The sequence below is a fragment of the Papio anubis genome, chromosome 13 (assembly GCF_008728515.1).
Source record: "Papio anubis isolate 15944 chromosome 13, Panubis1.0, whole genome shotgun sequence".
Lineage (NCBI taxonomy): Eukaryota > Metazoa > Chordata > Mammalia > Primates > Cercopithecidae > Papio > Papio anubis.
This window is the reverse complement of record NC_044988.1, coordinates 33,133,720-33,148,444: the sequence shown is the minus strand read 5'-3', so window position 1 is coordinate 33,148,444 and position 14,725 is coordinate 33,133,720. Positions and strand designations below refer to the sequence as shown.

General features: G+C 39.5%; 1 protein-coding gene across 8 annotated transcripts in view; it reads left to right on the top strand.

Annotated features, from left to right (window-relative positions):
• The window catches only part of GLIS3 (GLIS family zinc finger 3), a 482,902-nt gene that overhangs the window by 116,651 nt on the left and 351,526 nt on the right, over positions 1 to 14,725 (top strand). The gene's annotated exons all lie outside the window — the stretch shown is intronic.

Sequence of the window (14,725 nt, the reverse complement as noted above, 5' to 3'; positions counted from 1 at the left end):
AGGGAGCTAGAGCCTGCCTTTCACTGCATGGTTTTGGTTCTGTGAACAGAAGAGATTTTCTTGTGTCATTTGCCACACTTGCAGGTCTCTGTGTGCAGGGTTGGAGCTCAGTCAGGACTCAACAACATAAAGACACTTTCATTAGCTCAGAAAAAGGAGAAGCCCTGGATTTCAATTCTGGCTATGTCGTCTCCTATCTATGATACTTGGGCCAAATTGGGAAACCTCTAGCCTCAGTTTTTTCATCTGTCGAATGAGGATGATGATACTTCTTTTATGGGGTTACTGAACCAAAAAAAGACACATAATATGCATAATACGGTGCATGAATTGATGTAAAAGAAATAATGTAAAAGAAATATTCAATCCCTGTTTGTTACATTGCTTCACTTCCTCTGGGCCTTCTCCCAGCGTTATGGTAGTTATGCATGGGGGAAAGTACTTGGACTTTGAAAATTTATTTCTTATCCAGTACAGTGGGGACTTGGGTAGAATCAGAAGTTTAGTTCCAGAAGGATAAACCGTTCCAGCATTGCCAGGAGAGTAATGAATGGCAATTTCTGATTTTCAGGGTCTGTGGACCACCACGTTAAGAACCTTGTGTGTGTTTATGTGTGTGTCTCAAAGGAATATATAAAAGTTAAAGTTATTTGTCTTCAGTAGCTGGAGGTCCAGCTTTTTATTATGCATTCATGACTAGGAGAAGGCCTAGCATGGGATAAGTTCCAGAACTGTGGAGGAGACATTTCTTTTCAGACCTCTTTCTCTGCCTCCATTCACCCAGTGCCCAGCTCCCTAAAGCTCTGTCTCCCTTCTTTGTCCTTTCAGAAAACTGCTGTCAGATCTTTCATTCTGACAAAATAACATTATCAACAGATTTTGATGTTACCTTTCTTCAGTGCACTTGCTTTTAATAAGGAGGCTTGGGGCTGAGAGTATGAGGTTCTAATGGAGGAATTCTCAGGTCCAGTTAGCAAGGGAGAATTTTGGATGTAGAGAGACATCCAGAAAGTCCTGGAAAGAACTATTGAGGAAACTCCCTGCTTAAAATGCCTGCTCTTTAAAAGAAGGAAGAAGTGCTGAGCTCAGAAAACCGTGTGCTTGAGGAGGGCCTGCCCCTGTCAATTAAGTGCACTCTGATCCCTTCCCTTTGCACCCTTGACCTATTTCTGAGCTATGTCACTCCTTCCAGCATCATCAGTCATATTTGCTGTGAAGATGGTCAGATCTAGATTCTTGCAGGCCTATTGTTGGAATAAACTAAAATTAAACCAGGTCAGATGCCAATGTATAAATAAAATGCAAATGAATCATTAAATAATTAAAAGTGGAATCAATGTGTACTGCCTCCTGGAATATAGCCCAAGAACCTGAATATGAGATTGGCACACGTCTCCAAGATGAAGCAACTGCAGCATGGGATTTAAAAGCCAGTATTTCCAAAGGAACAATTAATTAAAAAGGAGGTTAATTCACAGTTTACAGACTTAGCATCTGCTTGTTTAGCATATGCAATAAAAGGCGAAGTAGTGGTAGATTTGTAAAAATGTCAGTTAGATAATTGATTATATATATAGGAATCATTTTTTGCATAATCCAAATCCTCTTTTTCTTTTGATGATCCTAAGATAACAATTTAGAACAGAATGTGGTATTTGTACCCTATGTATTTTATGATTTAATTATTCTAAGTTGAAATAATTTATATATTTTTTGTATACCACATTTGTCACTGGATTTCTGGAACTTTTTAAAAAAATTGGTGAATTGGAAAATATCTATTTGTATATTTTCCTTGGCATGTCCAAGCAATATTTTTTAGCTGAAGTTCACAGGTTATGTTTTAAGTAGGTATAATACATGAAACCTGTTTACTTTGCTGATAACAAGGACTTAAATGCTGTTTATTTTAATATGAAGAAATTCATGTTATTGTTTTACCTTTTGCATATTTATAGTTACCTTTATTCTTTGGGGGTAGACTATTATTTTAATTTCTTTTTCTCCTAGAGTGATGTCTCTGCTGCAAAAGGTTTTTACGGACTGACCTACTTAACTAGACTTTCCTAAAGAGGTCTAAATATACTGAAACATGAGAGTAAAAACTGAGATAGAAATGTGGAAATTAAGTTTTTCTAACAAAAATTATTTATAGGAGTATTTAGGTTACTTTTCTATGTAGAAATGCTTGTGTTTGAGTGTGTGTGTGTGTGCATGTGTGTGTTTTAACTGGGTACTCGGACTAGGATTCATGTCTTCTTTAGCTAAAGGCCCAAGAACATAAATCATTTCAAAAAAAGATTTTCCAGTATTTTCCAGTGTTAAATTTTGGATATAGAACTTTTCAGTAACATGTATTGCTTCAGAAAAATCTTACCCCTCAGGGATCACATCTTGTTTTAAAAATACGTAGTTCTTTAGCTGGGCATGGTGGCACATGCCTGTAGTTCCAGCTACTCTGGAGGCTGAGGTGGGAGAATCGTTTGATCCCAGGAGTTTAAGGCTGCAGTGAGCCGTGTTTGTGTGACGCATCCTGGTCTAGGTGACAGAACAAGACCTTGTTTCAAAAACAAATATATACATATACACACACACACATATATACATATTCTATATGTATAGTAATACACTTGCCTTTAATTAGAATGTGAACATCTGAAATACTTTATTTGTTGGAATTTACTTATGCCCCACCTTGTTCCAAGAATTTGAAGCTATTTACAAGACGAGAAGAAGACATATGTGGCATGGTTAATAAATAGGACGAGTCAGGGATGAATTAGGGGATGAGAATAAGGGTGAAAAAAATAGGAGAAAACATATTGCCACCTGAAGCTTGAGCATAATTGCTGAGATTGAGGGCATTAAAGTCTTAATATAATACGAGCTTTTACTGAAATGTAGCCACTTAAAAGCTCTGCTTGTTTTTCCTACTTGTATTCCTGTTTTGGCGAATTTCTTTGGTGATATTAGTATGACACCACCACTTCCCACCCTTTGCCAGATTTAAAGATAAGGTAAAAATAAACAATGAGTTATTGATATGTAGAAAGATTTAGAGGCAAGGTTCCAATTCCATGGGTGGAATGTGGCCCACAGCTGTGCTTTGTTAAGTTCACATAGTGTTAAAAAAAAATAAATACAGAGTGAACATCTAGAAAGGAGAGGATTTTACAAAACAATTTAGAATTTGGCTTTTCTCGGAAAATCGAAAGAGCAACCAGCCATCTGTCCTGCTTGCCTACATGATAGCCTGATCTTTAGATGGAGCCTGTACTATTTCCATCCGCCTGGCCTTGGAGAGCATTTGTGAGTATGGCCCCTGATTAAGAAGCCCTTGCTTGCAGGGAGCTTGCAGTCTTTCTAACAGTGATTGGTATTGCATAGCTTGAGTTTATTTCCTAACGATTTAATGATTTTTGCCTTCTTATAGACTTTCCTCGCCCTAGCCTGTGGAGAGGACACGCAAAGCCCTTTTGTACCATGATTCATTTCAGATGACACATCCTCATTTAGTATTAATTCACTCATTTATTCATTTATCATTCATTAAAAAATATTTATATCATACTTGCTATCAAAACCCAGGTCCAGATAACTGTCTATAGTTGGTATTTCTGAAAGTGCCGAATACCCTATATAAAAGGGGACTTTAAAAATACTGTACGTTTGGATTTGGAATAATCTCAGATGTTGAGAATCAACTCTAGATTCCCAATTAATGTACTGTACAAAACAAGGAGAAACTGCTTGCGTGTATCTTACTCAGTATGGGGACCTAGTGACTTTGGTGGAGTGGAGCATCCTATACCTGTGTCAGTGCCCTGCTTGCCCTTAGGAATGGAGTTGTAGGTAAGGGGTTGCACATATTGAGGACTGGAGCTGAGCCACTACCCTGGAAAAGAAAGCTCACTGATAGTAAGAAAGACAGATGCAAATACAAGACTTTCCAAGTAAATAAGAAAATACATATTCATGTGAATTTATTCCAAGCCTGAATGTGATTCATTTTGGGGGCACATATTTTTTCCTCAGATCTTAGCATTTGGAGGCAGAGCTAAACTTCATTTCTCATATACCTTTAAATACAAGAATTTGGTATAAAAGAGGCATTTTACAAAAAGAGAAATATTTAGCAGATATGTTAATTGTTGGAATTAAAAAAAAATCTACCACAAAAAACCCTTTTGGTTATTATCACCTCAAGTAAAATAAAACAGAATAAAAAGATATTCTGCCAGTTTTCGACCTTTGGTTGTTGGTTTCCCTTTAAATGACTTTTTAAATGTATTCCTTAGCAGCCAGCCCTCTTCAGTTGTTTAATCATCAGCCAATTTGACATTTAAGTATTTGTTCTGCGTATGGTACTGTAGTTCCAAATTACACTCATTATAAATCTGCAATGTCTAACCACTGTAGACCAAGTTCTAAGCTTAATCTATATCAAAAGAAAAACAGTTCAAGCCATCTTAGATTGCTTCTATATGATTGCTTTTGTCATAAAATTGTATATCATGTGATGACTTATCAATCCACTAAAGGTCACACTAAATGATGTAAGCAGTTCTCCCCTCAGATAGCTAAAGATAAATTCTTTAACGAAATCAACCAGCAAGAATCTTTCCTTATTCCAAATTTTGAAGTCTGCATCTGATTTTCAAATTAAGTGAATGAGGTTTATTCCATCTGTGTTCCTTTCTTTCTTTCTTTTGACACTAAAAATGGAAGCCCAAAGACAGAGTTTAACATTTTTTTTTTTTCAAGTTGGAGAACAGAATGTAATAGGTTAAATTTCAATCTAATCTCTCTCTAAGCAGTATGTACAGAATCTTTCTTATTACTAGGCTTGGGTAAAACACATTTCATTTTTGAAGGCTTAACTTAAGCTATTCCCTAGACTCTCTGTTAGTGAATACATAGAACCCTTTTATCTTTATACTGTTATGGTGAATAGTGTACTCATATGTATGTGTATATTGCCATGCCCATCCCTGAAAAATTGAATGGTAATAGCCCTTCAATGATGGACACTCATAGTATTTCAGAAGTGAATATCTGGTATCCTAAATATGACTTACAGGTGATACTCATTAAAGTGCATTCACCATATATGTGGGTATCAAAAAATCTCATCTTTTTAGAGAAGCTTGATTGTTTTCCTATGATTCCCTTTGTGTGATCTGCATGTGCTACCATGACACAGTTCTAAGTATATGATTTCTTAATTAAATAATTGTTAATTGAAATGAAATGACAACATTTTCTACTTCATTGTGTTTCCCGCCTGTCTCTATTTAGGATTCCCAGTTATGAGAATTCATGAGGATTTCATGAACATTTTTTACTAGTATTTACAGTGGAAGTCTTTTGAATGTTCCTTCCGCCTATGTGGATTTAGATAGTTTTTAATAAAACACACACCCTGAACATGTAGGAAAAGTCAGATGGTATATGGATAGCCTTGCCTTTCAAAGTCTTTCCAAAATGGAGAAAGGAGTTCCACTGTACATTGGGTGTAAGCCTCCTGATGGAAGCTTACTGTTTTAGGGTCAGAACAGTGTTTGTTGACTGCACACGTGCTTGATCTTTGGCATGTTGTGTTGGGTATGTGCTTGGAGAACAAGATTGAAGTGTGCTCCTAGATGACTGTCTCAGAGACTTCCGTACACTGTACATGGCATGTGGAATTGGAGATTTCCCATAGAGCTGGGAGGGCATTCTGACACCATGTCCCATGCCTTAGTTGCTGACTCATGTGTGGTTTTGGAAAATTGACTGGAACAGTGCAGATCTGTTGGCCAGCCCAGCTTCACTCATCCTAGCCATCCATACATACTTGCTTGGGCATTCTGGCAAGAGACTTCCTCCAGCCTATTTCCATTTCTCTGTCCAAAAGAGTCGCCTTTTCATAAATTTTTCTCTAATTTTATTGTTAATTCCTGTCTTCACAGCCTTTGAGAGCCCATTTGAAACTCGTATTTTCAGAAAAAGTTTCTTCAGATCACTTTAACTCATCCTGGACACTGATTTCTATTTTATCACTTCAGCCTTTTTGAAGGCAGAAAGCATGTCTATTGTTGTTATTGTTTTCTCCATATGGTATAGGGCAATTACTATATCCATGATTTACTACTTATCACAGAATCAGAGACAGTTTGGGCTAGCCAGGTTTTAAACAATTCTTTGGCATATCCCTTTTTTGTTTTGCATGTGAGGATACTTGTGTCTAAGAGAAATTAAAGTGACATTTGGTGAATATTTACCGATCGCTAATTATATTCCCATGCATCATTATGTTTTAAGTTTTAATTTTGACATAATTTCAGACAATAGAAAAAAATTGCAAGAACAATACACTGAAATCTCCTATACTCTTTACTCAGATTTCCCAGATGTTAACTTTTTGCCACATTTGCTTCATCATCCCCTCCCTGTGTTTTTTTCCTGAACCATTTAGAGTCGGTTACAGGCTTGATGTCCTTTTACCTCTAAATGCGTTACTGTGCAGTTTCTACAAACATACACATTTTCTTATGCAAGTTATTCTCTTAACTACAGTACAATTGTCAAAATCTGGAAACTAACATTGATAAATACTATTACCTAATATACCTTGTCTATACACAAGGTCTGTATAGACCCTGGTGATTTCACCAATTTTCCCAGTGTCCTTTGTAGCAAAAGAAAATACTGGATCACAAGCACAGTGTTTAAAGCCACACGGCACATTAAGTGGTAGCTGTGAGACTGGCACCCAGATCTTCCAACTCATTCTCCTGTGTTCTTTCTGCCTCATTAAATTAAAATGACATCTGTCGACCTCACCTCTGACAACACCCTGGAGTTATCTGAAAGCTTTGGTAAACTTCTTAGGGTGTTCAAACTGATTAGTAACTTCCAGAATCTGAGGCTAGTAATGATGTTATTTTTTTTTAAAGGTCAGTGAATACAAAGTAGAAATCCTGATGACTTTCCTCATGCTTTCTTTGTGTCTGCCAAGCAGTAGAGGTCTCATTTATGAGATAAAAAGTCAGAGGAGTACCAGTTGATAGTTGGACAGCTGCAGAAAGCTTGACCAACAATTAACTAGGGTTGGAGACTTCTAAAATGTAGAGACAGGACCATCAGCTCTCCTATCTTCCTCATTAAAGGTGGTGGTGATGATCTGTGACCCATAGGAAAAAATGTCAAAATACTACCTGAGACTTAGTTTTAAAAGCTCGTCACTTATAAATTAAATAACTCATATTTTTTCTACATTGCTGCCACGATTTGCATAACGAAATTTTCTCGTTATCTAACAGTTACAGAATCTAGAGTAAACAGATTGATGTTTCGACAATTAGGCCTAACGAGGGACCAAGGCTTCTGTCTATTTTTATAGAGTCTGTTGTTTAATTCACCATAGGCATCCCATTGTGGCCTTCAGCGTTAAAGAGAAAATACTATAGCAGAATGTTCGACTGGAAAAGTATTTGGCATTGTTGAAAGGTTTTTTGGAGGACAATTACAGCACTCATAAAACCAGAAAATGATAAATAAATCTTTTTTAAAGTAAAAATGTTGGCTTATTTCTCAAAGTGTTTTTATTACTTAATAATACGAGTATCAGAGCCTTTGTTTAGCACATAATGTTCAGGATAATTTAGTAGACATGAGCTAAAGAGTCTTTAAACAACTTGCTTTTATCACAATTCAATTTCATTCTTCTATTCAAGCATAGTGACGTTCATTTAGTGACTTTGTTGTGGGAACATTTCTTTGCATATAATATACAGAACCACTCAGATGTAGTCTGCTTTGGATCATTATCCATTTCTTTGGGCTTTCTTGGATGGAACAAATAGAGTCCCGTTAACAGTCTCAAGTCAAAAATATCTTAAAGACATGACTTGTCTTAAATGTATAATTAGGAAAAAAAAAAAACCCTTATTTTTGAATATACTTTAGACTGATTTACGACAGAGAGATAATCCGAAGCTTTCCTGTGTGTGTGTGTGTGTGTGTGTGTGTGTGTGTGTGTGAGAGAGAGAGAGAGAGAGAGAAGAGAGAGAAGATAAGAAAGGCAACAACTGGTCTCATTTGCTTGCTGAGTTTTCAGTTGAAAGCCTTTGCTGTCAAGGAGGTGAGGAAAAGATTGCATTTAACCAGGCCAGGTATGTTATCTCCACTTGATAGGAACAGACTCCAACTAAAGCCCTAGGCCAGGGTGCTCCTCCTGTGGTTCCTTGCCTCCTTGCTGCTGGCGCTTAGAATGCGTCCTGGTCAGAGCCTTTGGAGATTCTGATCAGGCTTGGCCAGTGTAGAGGAGTAGCCAGACCAAAAGTGGCACCTTGAAACAAACACTTTGAAAGAGGAAACACTCACGAAGAGGACCTGGAAGCCATAGGTGCCTTGGAAACCCATCAGTCCATCTGTTAGAAAATAAGTATTACTGTTGGATTTGCAGAAAAGTATATGAAAGGCAGCCTGTTCAGTGAAAGGAACATGAATGAGCGGTGGTATCAGGCAATCCCAAATTCCAATCTTGATACTGCCACTTGTGCTACCAACATGTACACCTTGAATAAGTTTTTTAATCTCTCTAATCCTCCCTTTATGCACCAGGAAAATTTTACATTCATTCAGCAAGCATATATGGGGCACCTATTGTGTACCAGCACTCTGTCAGGCATGGAGAATGTATTGATGGGTATGACACTTCCCTCTCTTCAAGTGGCTCAGAGCCTGCTAGACTCACAGAGTAGCAAGCTTATGTGAGGATATATGTGAAATCACCTAGCATAATATTTGGCACATAGTAGTGGCTTAATACATTTATTTTTCTTTCCTGTTTGTCCTCTGAGCCTTTCATGAACATGGGGAAATAAAAAAAATTCCCAGGAATTTAGCAATTTCAGTGAGTTACCTCCCACACAGGATCTCTTAGCAGGAATTGTCATAATTTGGAATTTGACCAATGAGATACATACTTCTATGGAATCTGTACTGGACTGAGTCAGCAAACAGGAGCTCCTGTTGCAGCTTTGCTCTTGGGCAATTCCCTTATCCTCTTTGGACGTCATTTCTGTCAATGGTACAATGAGGGTTTGGGATTAATTAGGCATTATCTTTATCCCTTCGAATCCAAATGAGCTGATTTTACTTTTGATTCTCCACTTGCATCAGTGTTTTGTTCACTTGTCTGTCGTTCTTATATCCACCTTCTCCTGGCCCTCACACTCAAAAAGCGTTTTGGAATTGTTGGCAAACAGGAACACACATGACTTTTTGTTTTCAACCTTGATTTAGCTGCTTTTATCCCCTTCCTCTCATGTCTGGTTTTGGGGCAAATGGAAGAGGAAAGAGGAGGAAGACTTGGCTGTCTCTACATCTTACCATCTGCCCTCTTAATTACCCTTAGGTGATTCTTGAGTCCTCTGTTTCATGCTGAGAACACATGCGGCTGAAGACCTTCTGTTCCCTTATGTCTTCATCAGAGTAACTGCTTTCATGTGTAGCCACAGAATCCTTAAGTGAAGTTATAGAACACCAAAAATCATAAATGGTGCGAACTGGAAGGGACTTTAGTGGCCATTTGGGAATACATAAAACTGAACTCCTGGAAGGAGAAGGGGCCTTTCCAAGATTGGGCAGTTGGTTAGTACTCAGGCCAGCACTTGAACTTATATCATTAGTGCGGTTCTCTTTCACTCTGCACTTTGCTGTAAGAATGGTTATTTTTTTGGTTTATTCTTCCCATCACCCCTTAAGTGATCAAATACCATGTGCCTCTTTTTATAGTAAAGATTAGCCCGAGGCCCCCATCTGCCTTGTTCTGTGGTTTTTCTTGTCCTTACAGGTTCTTGCCCTTGTCTCCTGGGCTGCAGCTTTCCTTTCCACCCTTCACTGTATCAAAATGTATCCTGGGAAAGGATCTGAGTTGCTCCTAGTCACTGTTAACCCTATAGATCTCTTCAGTTCCTATTTGCCTCTTAATAAACAGTTTTTGGATGCTTAATATGAGCCTGACACTGTGTCAAGTACTTTCCCTCAGAACAATTGTGTGATGTGCTATTGTTTTCTACATTTGCCAGAGGGAGTAATTGAGGTACAGAGAAGTTCCCCCACTTTGCCTGAGGTTCCAAGTCTAGTAAGCAGTAGCCCAGGCTTTGAAGGCACCTGGTCTCACCTCAGAACCTGCGCTGTTAAATATTGTGCTCTGTTCCCCTTCCACCCAGCTCCCTCCTACTCCCCGTCCCCAAGCACAACAGACTTTCTCTCCCTTGTTTGCAGATTCCTTTTTTCCTGCCTCCCCAAACATTGGAGATTTCCAGAGTTCTATCCTTGTCCCTGTTCTTCATCCCCTGTATGCATGATGCCTGAGCCATCTCACCCACGTTGAAGACTCTATCTTACGTTATCTCCAGAAACTGGTTCTAGCCCCATTTCCAGGCTCTCCTTTCCAACTCTATATTTGTAGTTCTATCTGGATATCTGCATAGGCACATCATACTAAACTTTGTCAAAACCACGTGGCATCGTAGGTGACTGGAGTGACACCCATCAGGCATCAGCCCGGAGCAGGAATTTTGGAAACCTTCCTGATTCTGCTGCAGTGAAACTCGGAGTGTAGCTTTATTTCAGACTGTATGGGTCTGGATAGTAGAAACTATTTTTCATAAGCATTTATCTATAAACAAATAACTTAGAAGATCTTTTTTCCCCCTCTGGAAAATAACGTAGGATTTTGTTTTGTTTTGTTTTTGAGACGAAGTTTTGCTCCTGTTGCCCAGGCTGGAGTGCAGTGGCATGGTCTCAGCTCACTGCAACCTCCGCCTCCTGGGCTCAAGCGATTCTCCTGCCTTAGCCTCCCGAGTAGCTGGGATTACAGGCATGTGCCACCACACCTGGCTAATTTTTGTATTTTTAGGACAGATGGGGTTTCACCATATTGGCCAGGCTGGTCTTGAACTCCTGACCTTAGGTGATCCGCCCATCTCAGCCTCCCAAAGTGCTGGGTTTACAGGTGTGAGCCACTGCGCTCGGCTAGGAATGTAGTTTTAAAAAGAATAGGCTGATTTGTTTTTTGCCTTGGGTAGTCAAGGAGGTGTTCATATCATCTCTGCAGAGATGATGTTGGGAATGGTCTATTTGCCATGTTTGAGGGCCCCTCCAGCCTCTGTTCTCCTGCGTCTGTGGACCCTCAAAGTATGTTAGAGCCTCTCACAGTGTGGATGAAACACAGCATACGTGGGTTTCCACAAGTCCCAGTAACCCAGTGTACAAAGCAAAGCATGATACCTTAAAAAGGAAACCAAGAACAAAATTCAGAATCAATCTATCTTCACTTCCCTTCACTTCCCCTAGACTCCAGCTGCTCTGCTATCTTTGGTTTAAACATTGCTATTTTTGTCAAGATTAAGCATCTTTTTGTTTCTTTTAAGTCTGGTCTTTGCTTTGGTTGGGAGTGTTCATCTGAGTTTTACTGCCTTCCTCCCTGATCTATTCATTTTCGTTCTTCAGTAAGCCTCTCACTTTATACAATATCTTTTGCTTTCCAATATTGTTTGTTCCATGCTTATGGGATGTCCTTTGCCATCTAATTTTAGATCATACACAATGCCCTCTAAGCAGCCTTTCGTTTGGAGGGATAAAAGCCATGGTTAAGATGTCACTTCCCATAAATCAGTTTTGGTGAAGATGAAGGCAGCTGTGGGGAGAAGCGAGAGGAGCAGGAACTCACGAAGTCTGACCCTTTCAAAGTCGAGTTAATCCTGCCTCTTATCCCTGTCGTCACCATGCTACTCTCTGGAGGGTGGACAGACCCTCTTTAACATGAAGAAATGAGCTTTTGCATTGTTCTTCTTTGTCACAACAACAAAAGCTCTGGAAAATTCCAATTAATTAGCAAGCCTTGGGCTAATGAAAGAATCAAACTGAAAGCGAAGTCCTCTAAGCTTTCAGAGAGGCGTAAGTACGGGAGGACAATGCTGATTTCAAATATTTGGGGCTGTTTGTATAATTTTCCCAGGGTTTGCCTTCCTGAGACAGAGATAAGCCGAGAGAGACAAGAGCAAGGATTTGTCAGAGTCAGGATGTAATAACATTGTTGGCTTTTAAGGACACTAAATGACCCACTGTCATTTGAAGGAGGCAATTAAATGTGGACTCATACCATCCGGGAAATTAAAACCAGCATATAGACCTTTGCATATTTTGTGTTTAGAGGAATTCCGAAGTGATAATTGGATGGGCATAAAGTAGATTATGAAATAAGGTTAAAGTTAATTCTCATGAAGGACCAGGAAATAACTGTACCATGGTATCCATGAATGAGGGCTTATAGCCAGTGTGGCTGCTAGAAATGCATGGTGATGAAAAGCACTGGCCTCTCTCATTTGTAGCCTTTTCATTGTATGTTGTTATTATTAACAGTAATAATAGTGTAATAAGCACAAGAAAACCACCACCACCAACTAACATACTGAGCGTTTACTGTACACTAAGCACTATTCTGAGCACATCTAATTTTCTCAACAATCCTATGAGACACTAAATACTATGTGGTTGATGCTTTTATTACCTCCATTTAATATTTCAGAATACTGAAGTGCAGCTACTCAATGACTGATATATGACACATATATGTCATATGACAATGACACATATATAAGCAATGGGCCTAGATGTGAATCTGTGCAGTCTAATTTCAGTGTTCACACTCCAAATTGCCATGCTGTCCTGTCTGTGAAATGTGGTCTTACTGCGTGGGCAGAAATACCACTTGAGAGGCTGTGTGTGGTCAGGCTGGACTAGAAGCCAGAAAGTCTGAGGACTTATTCTCAGTTTGGTCACAAATTATTCCCATGGTCTTGGACAAATCACTTGCTTATCATTTCTTGTTCATCTGTAAGATGAAATTGTTATGTTGAATGATGTATTCTTCAGCTCTTAATATTCCATGGATTGTGAAAATGATGAATTTCAGACATAGGTAAATTAAAGGGGCATGTTTGAGAAACGGTGTGTGTGTGTATGCATGTGTGTGTGCGTGTGTGTGCACGTGTGTATGTGTGTGTGTGTGCGTGTGCACATGCACGTGCATGCTCAGACATAAAAAATGAGGCAGCAGCTATGGACCCAGGCAGATCTGTGTTCAGACCCTAACTCTCCTGTATGACTTAGAGCTGATTGCTTTATCTCTTTGAACTTGAGTTTCTTTCTTTCCTAGTGGAGGTGATGTATTATATGTGTAGAGTCCCTAGCATGATGCCCAGGCATTGTTGCTACTTCCCTTCTCTATCCTCATGTGGATGATGAGAGGGTAGAAAGTACCCTACTTAGAGAACTGGGTCCAGAGAAGAGATTAGTTCAGTTAAAAAGAACATTTTCTTGAAGAGGTGGCTGTGTAGGTATTTTTGCATCGATGTATCTGTTGGTGATTGATTTTTTCATTTTTTTTTTTTTTTTATTTTTTAGACAGAGTTTGCTCTGTCGCCCAGGCTGGAGTGCAGCGGTGCAATCTTGGCTCACTGCAAGCTCTGCCTCCTGGGTGTAGGCCATTCTCCTACCTCAGCCTCCAGAGTAGCTGGGATTACAGGTGCGTGCCACCACGCCCAGCTGCTTTTTTGTATTTTTAGTAGAGATGGGATTTTACCATGTTAGCCAGGATGGTCTCGATCTCCTGACCTCGTGATCTGCCTGCCTCAGCCTCCCAAAGTGCTGGGATTACAGGCGTGAGCCACCGCGCCTGGCCGGTGGTTGATCTTACAGATGAGAATCTTCCATTCTGAAACCATCAAGCTTCTGGCAGGTTTTCCTGATAGACTTCTTCATTGAATTGTATCACCTTCCTTCCATTGTTCTTGCTTGGGTAATTACTTTGTCTGCAAATGTTCTTCAAATTCCTTGGACCAAGTGATAATTGAAAGGATACTGGCTGCAAATCACACTCGCTTGAAAAATATGCCCCCAAATTAATGCCCACCTGGAACCTCAGAATATGACTTTTGTTTTTTTGGAAATAGAGCTTTTGTAGATGTAATCAAGTGAAAAAAAATGAGGTTATACTGGATTAGAGTGGGACCTAGTCCAATAATTGATGTTCTTATAAAAAGAAGGAAATTTGGACACAGAGACGAGAATGCAGGGTGAACACAGAAGACACACAGGGAGAACACCACGTGATGACAGAGGAGGGGATGGGAGATCGCATGTCTATAAACTGAGGGATGCTCAGAGTTGCTGGCAACCACCAAAAGCTGGGAAGGAGCAAGGAAGGATCCTTTCCTAGAGGCTTCAGAGAGAGCTTGGGCTTGCCAACACCTTGATTTCAGACTTCTAGCCTCAGCCTGGGTGCAGTGGCTCACGCCTGTAATCCCAGCACTTTGGGAGGCCGAGGCAGGTGGATCACTTGAGGTCAGGAGTTTGAGACCAGCAGAACCAACATGGTGAAACCATCATCTCTACTAAAAAAACAAAAATTAGCCAGGCGTGGCATGCACCTGTAATCCCAGCTACTTGGGAGGCTGAGTGGGGAGAATTGCTTGAACCTGGGAGGCAGAGGCTACAGTGGGCCAAGAATCGCACCACTGCCCTCCAGCCTGGGCGACAGAGCAAAACTCTGTCTCAAAAAAAAAAAAAAAAAAAAAAAAAAAAAAAGAAAAAAAAAGACTTCTAGCATCCAGAACTTAGAGAAGAAAATCCTTTTGTTTCAAGCCATTCAGTTTGTTGTACTTTTCTT